The sequence below is a fragment of the Megascapheus bottae genome, chromosome 2 (assembly GCF_031878675.1).
Source record: "Megascapheus bottae isolate mThoBot1 chromosome 2, mThoBot2.hap1, whole genome shotgun sequence".
NCBI classification, from domain to species: Eukaryota; Metazoa; Chordata; class Mammalia; order Rodentia; family Geomyidae; genus Megascapheus; species Megascapheus bottae.
This window is the reverse complement of record NC_143510.1, coordinates 54,154,903-54,164,016: the sequence shown is the minus strand read 5'-3', so window position 1 is coordinate 54,164,016 and position 9,114 is coordinate 54,154,903.

The following is a 9,114-nucleotide window of genomic DNA, read 5'->3' as shown; positions in this document are numbered from 1 at the left end:
TGGTTCCCTACTCACACTGACTCTGCTTAGGAAAATGTAGTCCAGTACGTGGCATGATAACTTTTTTTTTTTTTTTTTTGGTAATAGGGCTTGAACTCACAGCCTGGGTGCTGTCCCTGAGCATTTTTGCTCAAGGCTAGTGCTCTACCACTTTGAGCCACAGCTCCACTTGTACTTTTCTGGTGGTTAATTGAAAACTAGTCTCATAGACTTTCTTGCTAGGGCTGGCTTTGAACTGTGATCCTCCCATTGCCTCCTAAGTAGCCAGGACCACAGGCCTGAGTCACCACTGACCAGCCACATTATTACTTTTTCATCAGGGGCCATCAGTATTGTCTGATCCTCTTGTGTTTCCCAGCACATGCACATATCCACAATCAGCCAATCACTGCTCTCCTCAGGCATTGGAATTACGCCCCCTCCCCATGCCCCAGCCTGTGGGCTGAAGGTTCCACAGTGTTTACTGCCTCCAACCCTGTCCCCTGCACTGACTTCACAGTCTCACCTCCCTAGTCATTACTAAGACTTTTCCTTTTCTAAAAAGCACCTGATCTAGTTCCTGCAGTGGCTTTTCAAAGCTCCTCCCCACTCCACCCTCCCCGCCCTTCCTCCTGACAGCCAGCCTGCACCCTGACACTTCAGCACGTACTAGAGCTTCCAGCATAAATCATGAGACAAAGACTGCTGGCCATACGACAGTAAAGCCTCTTTTTCTCAAAAACTACTCCCAGTCATAAGGAAAACAAGAAACAGAAAACCAAAGTCCATCTTGAACTAAACTGGGAGCCACTTAGAACCTGATTCCTATCATTTGAACATGGAAAATGGACAGGAGAACGATTAAATGCCTTCACAAAGCCAAGGTAAGGAAAGGCCCTAAATACCCAGAGACATAGTCTCACAAGAAGCAAGCTGCTTCTACCCTTGAAATCCCAGAAAAGCTCAAGAATTGAGAGTACCAATTAAGTCAGAAGGAAGGGCCTCCAACTTGGGACAGCTTAAAGATCTGTTTTAGAGCATCAGAATGTCAAGAAAGCCAGCCAGAACACACTCAAATTGCAGAGTACCTCCCTAGCAAACACAAGGCCCTGAGTTCAAAACTCAGTACCAACCTGCCACAAGGATGGGGGGGGGGTGGCTCACATGTGTAATCTTTCTTAGGAGGCTACTGAAGGGTATGCTTCATCAAAATCAGGGAGTAAATTAAGAAAGAAGAAAATACTAGGTGCAAGGGAAAAGAAAAGAGCAAAGGGATGTATTGTGTGTATAACTCAGTAATAAGGCACTTTGCCAGAATTTCTGAGGTCCTAAATCTCACTCACTGCACTACAGCAAAACAAAAGAGCTAAAAAGTCTTCTCTACTACAGGCAATGAGAAGCCAGGAATGGCAGATATACCACTGGCCTCACAAGCGACATGTCCAGTAAGAACTAACAGAATAGAGCATCCTTGGACAAAGATCTCCAAGAAGAAAAGAATAGAACGGGTATCATCTATGACCATTCAGTCACATGCACAATTGTAATGAAGATGTTTTGCAGAAGAACTGAAGAAAGAAGAAAAACAGAACCAAAGATTCAAAGACCAGTACCTCAGGAGGCTGAGATCTGAGGATCACAATTTGAAGCCAGTCCAAGCAGGAAATTCCATGAGACTATGAGACTCTTATCTCCAATTACATACTCCCCCCCCACACACACACATAAAAATCTGGAAGTGGAGCTGTGGCTCAAGTGATCTCAGGGCTGGGCCCTGAGATTAAGTATCAGGACCAGCAACCCCCCCCCCACCTCAAAAAAAAAAAAAAAAAAGAGGCAATTAACTCCAGGAAATAAAATAAAAGTAGTGCAGGGAAGGAAATGTAAACAGAGCAGACAACAAAATATTCTATCAGACAAGAAATATAACCAGGATACTTGCCTTAATAGTTAATATTATTTATGAATTGATAATGAAATCACCGAACATAGAACTTAATCAAAATTTTAAGTATACAGCAAAAGCCGGGCACATTGGCTTATGCCTATAATCCTAGCTACCCAGGAGTCAGAGATCTGAGGATCAAGGTTCAAAACCTGCCTAGGCACAGGAGGACCTGAGATTCTTACCTTCAATTGACCTCTAGAAAACGGAAGTTGGACTTGGCTCCAGGGTAGGGTGATAGCCTTAAGCTGAAGCACTCAGGGACAGCACTCAGGCTAAGTTCAAGTCCCATGACCCACAAAAAAAAAAAAAAAAAAGTTGAGGACTGAAGGACTGAAGAAAAGAGGAGTGGAGACTCAAGACCCTCCCTTACCAAAACAAAAAGTCAACAAATCAAACAGATAAATTCAGAATAGCAGTAGATGTTGCATTTAGGAATAAGAAGGAAATGCCATCATGTTATTCCATATACACTATGTGGAAAATGACCTTTGTAACTTGTGGGCAGGGATGGGAGGGAAACCTGGGGGAAAGTGAAGGAAGGAGTGAAATTCTCCAAAAAAGAAATGTACATTATCAGACTTATAAAATGATAAAACCGGGGGGAGGGTAATGGGTACCAAGACACGTGAAAGGGTATCAATGTATGTGAATTAATGCACCTTCTATCTGGCAAATATCATGTAACTCTTTTATTAATTACAATAAAAAAATAAAATAAAATGATAAATCCTATGAGTGCTGGTCGCTCACATCTATATTCCTAGCTACTCAAGAGGCTGAGACATGAGGATTTTGGTTACAAGACAGCCAGGGGTGGGACTCTTATCTCCAATTAACCACTCAAAAGCCAGAAGTGGTGCTGTGGCTCAAAGTGGTAGAGTGCTAGCCTTGAGCTCAGGAACAGTAAACAGGCCCTGAGCTCAAGCCTCATGACACGCCAAAATAAATAAGTAAATAAAATAAACCTCGTCTTCCATCCTCATACTTTCTTTGTGTGTGTGTGTGTGTGTGTGTGTGTGTGTGTGTGTGTGTGTGCCAGTACTTGAGCTTGAACTCTTCCTTAGCAACCCACACTCATGGCTAGTGCTCTACCACTTGAGCCATACCCCCACTTTCACTTTGTTAGATTTGTTTGCTTAAGCTGGCCTCCAACCATGATCCTCAAATCTCGACTCCGGAGTAGCTAGGAGTCAATCCCTTTTCTAGTTCCTTGTCCCTGGGCCCAAAGAACAGCTCTCAGAGGTCTGGAACCCAGGTCTAACAGAAGGCACTGGTTAGTTTTGGATTTTAGCCTGCCAGACAGGGATAGATCTTGTCCTGGACTAAGTGGCTGACCCACCAGGTGGCCTTCTTGCTTCCTTGGCCATCTTGTAGCCCTTCCAGTGAGTATGCCGGATTCCCCACCAGTGTCTTCAAAAGGAAAAAGGTCCAGACAGTTGCAAGTGACTCATGCCTGTAATCCTATCTACTCAAGAGGCTGAGATCTGGGGATCGTGGTTCGAAACCAGCCGAGGGAAATAGGTGAGGCTCTTATCTCCAACAAACTATTCAAAAAGCAGGAAGTGGCACAGTGGCTCAAATGGTAAAGCACTAACCTTAAGCACACATGGGGTTCAGGGACAGTGCCCAGTCCCTGAGTTCAAACCCGATGGCCAGCAAAAAAAAAAGGGGGGAAAAGGAAAAGATCTGGGGCCCAGCCTGGGGGTACTTAGCCCCATGGGGTGCTTAGCCAAGAGGCCCTAACACACAGTAGGCTCTAGTGAATAAAAATGCAGCGGTGCGGGGCATTGGAGTTCACTAGGCCAATACAAAGCCAGCTCTGGGGAGGCCAGTCGAGGCGGGTCTACAAGCTGCTCCACAGGAAGGCCTCAAGGTCGCCTGCCCTTTTCAGGGGCGTCCTGCCTCCCCACCCCCACCCCACCACGTGACCTCAAAGAGGCGCCCCGGCTTTGGAATGCGGCGACCTCTGCCGTGGCCTGGGAGGGGCCCGCGGGGCCGCTGGGGCGGGGAGGGCGGGGAGGGGCGAGGCCGGCGCTGGGGGCCCGGGCAGGGTGGAGGGGAGGAGGTGGGGCGCAGAAGGGGCCCCTTTTTTCCCTTCCCCAGCGTGCAAGCCGTGCAAGCCGGGAGGGGCCAGGGAACAGGGCGCTTTGGCTGCATCCCGGGGACCTGTGAATTCCGGCCGCCGGGAAACTCGATCTGTTCTGGTTGCCTTCTTTTTTAGGAACAGGCAGGGCTCCTCAGTGGCTGCGGGGGGAGGGGGGACCCAGGTCACATGGCCTCCCGGGGCTTGGGGGACGCGATGGGGGATCCGGAAAGAGGGGAGGTGGTGGTGAGGCGGTACTCCTGATGAGTTGAGATCAGGAGATTCTAAATAGTTGTCTTTATCTCACACCCCTCGGGAATCACTGTGGGGTGGGGTGGGAAAGTGGGTGTGTGTGGAGGGGTGGAGGGGCCCTGTCCTCATCTGGGTTCCCCCTGCCCACATGCCCTTTCGGAATGCTTGGGCCACAGGCCATGAGTAGATCTGACTCCCTCCCAGGCCGCAGGCCTCCTGTGGCTGAGTAGTGGGCACAGGGTTCACAGGCTTGGGATCTAGGTCTGAGACTGGAGTGGAGAGGCAGAATGACTGTCCCACCCCCCACCTCCCTGGCTCAGGAGGATCCCGACAGGCCTAGCGTGCAATGGAGCCTTGGGGGCCAAGCTCTGTGAGAGGTATGAGGGATGTCAGGAAACAAGCCAGGAAGGAACTTCCACCCAGGCGGATCAGTAAAACAGAATGAAAACGTAACGCAGGCGCTCTAAGAAGCATCTAAGCCCCAGTGGGACCTCGCAGGATTTGAGGAAGAGTTGGCACTTGACGTGGATCTTCAAAGGTGAGGAGGCAAGGGCATCCAGGCAGAGACTGCCTGTGCTGAGGGTGTGAAGAGCTGAGCGCCAGGTACTTAGTGCTTCCAGACAGCACAGATGAGTGTGGGAAGATGACCCGAGTTAAAGGTTAGCAAGGTCTTGGGGACCACGGATGCTCAGGCACCCACACTTGGCCTTGAAGATTTGGGGAACTACTGAATCACTCACACAAACAGCATTAGATCTGCATTTTCTAGGAGCAGAGGGATGGATTTGGATCTGGGACATAATGAAAAAACCTTATTAGGGGCTTCCCTAAGAAAGCAGCAATGAGAATAGGAGGCAGGAAAGGGCCTGGCATTTTCTTGAAAGGGGAGAAGCCCCTTAGGGCTCAGGACTCTAAGGATGGACAGGAGTAGGGAGGAAGAGCTCTATGACTTCAGACATTTAGCTTGGGGGACTAATGAGTACAGAATAGGTTTGGAATAAAAGTTAATGATATTTGAAGATTACACCTGGAAAGAGAAGTCTGTAAGACTTTTATCTCCAATTAACCAGCAAAAAGCCAGAAGTGGAGGTGTGGCTCCATGGTAGAGCATCAGCATCAAGCAGAAAAGCCAAGTGAGAGCACAAGGCCCTGAGTTCAAGCCCCAGTACCAAAACACACACAAAGTTGATGAGTAATATTTACTGAGCTTTTACAGTGTTTCAGGTACTAAACACTTCTCCTCCTCCTCCTCCTTCTTCTTCTTCTTCTTCTACAGTGTTTCAGGTACTAAACACTTCTCTTCCTCCTCCTCCTCCTCTTCTTCCTCCTTCTTCTTCTTTTCTTCTTCTTCAGTGTTTCAGGTACTAAACACTTCTCCTCCTCCTCCTCCTCCTCCTCCTCCTTCTTCTTCTTTTATTATTGTTGTTGTTGTTACGAGTCCAGGGGCTTACATTCAGGGCCTGGGCACTGTCCTTGAGCTTTTTCAAGGCTAGTGCTCTACCATTTGAGCCACAGCACCACTTCTGGCTTTTTCTATGTATGTGGTACCAAGGAATCAAATCCCGGTCTTGGTTCCCGCTAGGCAAGCCCTCCTAGGCCATGCTCCAGGCCCCTTCCCCTGTGTTCTTAGTGAATCCCCACAATACTCTATGAAGTAGGTGCTGTTGTAATATGGGGAAACTGAGCGATTATGGGATGATGGGCAGAATATGTAATCCAAACAAGACTCCAAGGTTCCCAGGCTGCTGTCCAGAGAAGCCAAGCTGAGGCACTAGCTCCTCCCTCTACCCCATCCTCATAGCCACAGCCACAGTCATTGGTCTTCCTCTTTCACCCCACCCTACCTGGGATGCCAGGTCAGGGCCTTATACCAGGAGGACACAGGGCTCCAGAACCCTAGTGATGAGACTCCACCCTTCCCAGTTACAATACAGAACTGGAAGGACATTTCAGGAACAATCAGAGAAGAAGATGGATGTATTCTGTTTCTAATTTTAAAAGTAAGAATTCAACAACATAGTAATGTTTCGGTGATATCAAAGTGGATCATGAAAGGGCTCCCTTGGCCCACCCTGTTTATGGGGAAACGACAGAGTTCAGGATCCATCACTCATGTCTCCTAGAGGAAACCCCTCCAAGCTCCATTTCCCTTGTCCCAGCATTAGCTCAGGAACACCCAAATGACCTCAGTAACCAGGGCAGATGACTGGACAGCAAGTCCTTCTAAGCCCCACCCCAGCTGCCTTCTCCCCTCGCATTCCTCCAAGAGAGATGCTGCTGTTTCTAAGTTGCCTTTCACCAACCTTGCAGTCAGAGAGCCAGGGGTGGGGGAGCAAGGATAGAGCAGATAGGTGACCAGGACAGAGCTAGTGGACTCACTTTTGGAAGCATGTTCAGGCCTAGAGAGCCTTGGCTAATTTAACTCACACATTGGAAACCATGAAACAGGCCAGGGTCCATAGGTCAGAGATGTTATTTTATTTTATTTTTTTTGCCAGTCCTGGCCTTGAACTCAGGGCTTGAGCACTGTCCTTGGGATTTCTCAAGGCTAGCACTCTACATTTGAGCCACAGCACCACTTCCGGCTTTTTTGTACATATGTTATATGGAGGAATTGAACCCGGGTCTTCGTGCATACTACGCAAACACTCTACCACGAAAACCAAATTCCCCACCCCAGAGGTGGGGATGTTTTAAGGCAGGAGTTGGAATGGCCACTTGCTTCCCACATCCCTCAGCACTTTAATTTAGGAAAGAGTCTCACTGAGATCCCAGGGAGACCTGTTCCCCACAAACTAGAAGTAGAGCAATGAGAAGGCTAGACACCCAGAGTCCAAACTTTCTGTCTTGGGGGTTCTAGGCTTTGTAATCTCTGGGGGCACAAGGATCCTTACCAGGCCTCTTGAGGACCATCCTTCATTCACTCCTTTTCCCTGGGCTCTGTTCATACCTTTGTGCCTGGGGCTTTGGAAGGATTTCTGTCTGTTTTACGTAAATCTTTCTTTGATCTCAGAGTAAGAGGCACTTGAACAAAGCCATCGCCCCCACACCTGTCAAAGAGACCCAGAGCCCTACACACAGAAGCCAGCCACTGCAGGCAGGAGATGAAGGCAGTGTTCCAGTACTAAGTCACAACCCAGGGATGGACCTTGAAACTTAGAGAGCACCTTCAAAGTGAAGCAGAAGGATGGGGGAGTATGGCCCAACTGGTAGTCAGCCTGCTTTGCAGGCCTGAGTTCAAATCCCAAATACAATTTTTTTTAATACATATATATGCAACAAATACCAGAGTATGCACACATCACAAGGGTAAGAGTTGTCCAAGCCAGGAGTGGGTGGCTCACGACCATAATCCTAGCTACTTGTGAGCCTGAGATCTGAGGAGTAGGTTCAAACCAGCCTGGGCAGCAAAGTCTGTGAGACTTTTTTTTTTTAAATGGTAGTCCCTGAGCTCTTTTGCTCAAGGCTAGTGCTCTACCAGTTTGAGCCACAACACCACTTCCAGTTCTTGAGTGGCTAATTGGAGATAAGAGTCTCACAGGGATTGCTTGCTCAGGCTTCCAACTGCCATCCTCAGATCTCAGCCTACTGAGTAGCTAGGATTAAAGGCATGAGCCATCCATGCCAGACTGTGAGACTCTTATCTCCAATTAACCACAGAAATCCAAAAGTAGGCCTCGAGGTGGCTCACACCTGTATTCCTAGCTACTCAGGGGGCTGAGATCTGAGGATCAAGGATCAAAGCCAGCCTGGGCACATAAAGGACCTGAGACTCTTATCTCCAATTAACCTTAAGAAATCAGGAAGTGGGGCTTGGCTTAAGGGTAGGCCACAGCCTTGAGCCTTGAGCTTAGGGATAATGCCCAGACTGAGTTCAAGCCCCATCACCCACAAAAAAAAAAAAAAAAAGAGAAAGAAAGAAAGGAAAAAAGAAAAAGAAAGAAATCAGAAGTGGCACTGTAGCTCAAAGTAATAGAGGGCTAGCCTTGAGTGAAAACGCTCAGCGACAGTGCCAGGCCCTAAGTCCAAGTCCCACAAGGGCAAACAAACAAAAACAAAACACAAAGAGAAACAAACAAAATCAACAGACCAGAGAAATTCGTTTCTGTTTTCTCACTTTATGAAATGCTATGTGCCACTGAGCCCCAGGACAAAAGAACACAGAATAAAACAAAGGTGCACTGAGCAAATACATAAAGGCTGCCTATTCTGTGTCTCTTGCCATGCTAGGCACGAGAGATCAGATGATGAGCAGGATAGCCTCATATGTGAATGTGGCTTCTAGGTGGGAATCCAATATCCGATATGCAGCAATGTGAAGACACTGTGCTAAGTACGCCCAAGATAGTATGTAAGAAGTTATATCCAAAAAGAAATACATAAATAAAAGGAAAGAAGGGGGGGCCAGGAGTTTGGCCTAGTGGTAGAGTGCTTGCCTAGCATGCACAAAGACCCAGGTTCAATTCCTCGGTACCACATATATAGAAAAAAGCCGTAAGTGGTGCTGGGACTCAAGTGGTAGAGCTCTAGCCTTGAGCTCAAGCCCAGGACTGGCAAGAAGAAAAAAAAAAAAAGAGGAAAGAAGGGCTGGGTAGGGTGCTTGCCTAGCATGTACTGAGTTCAATTCCTTGGTACCACACAAAGAAAAACTTAAGTTGCTAGGCACCATTAGCTCAATCCTGTAATACTAGCTACTCAGAAGGCTAAGATTGGAGGACTGCATTTCAAAGCCAGCCTGGACAGGAAAGTCCATGAGACTTAAAAAAAAATTGTTATAAAGGTAATGTACAGAGTAGATGCAGGAGTCCTTGGGTAAAAAGTACATTTCTTTTTGGACAATGTCACCCCTTCC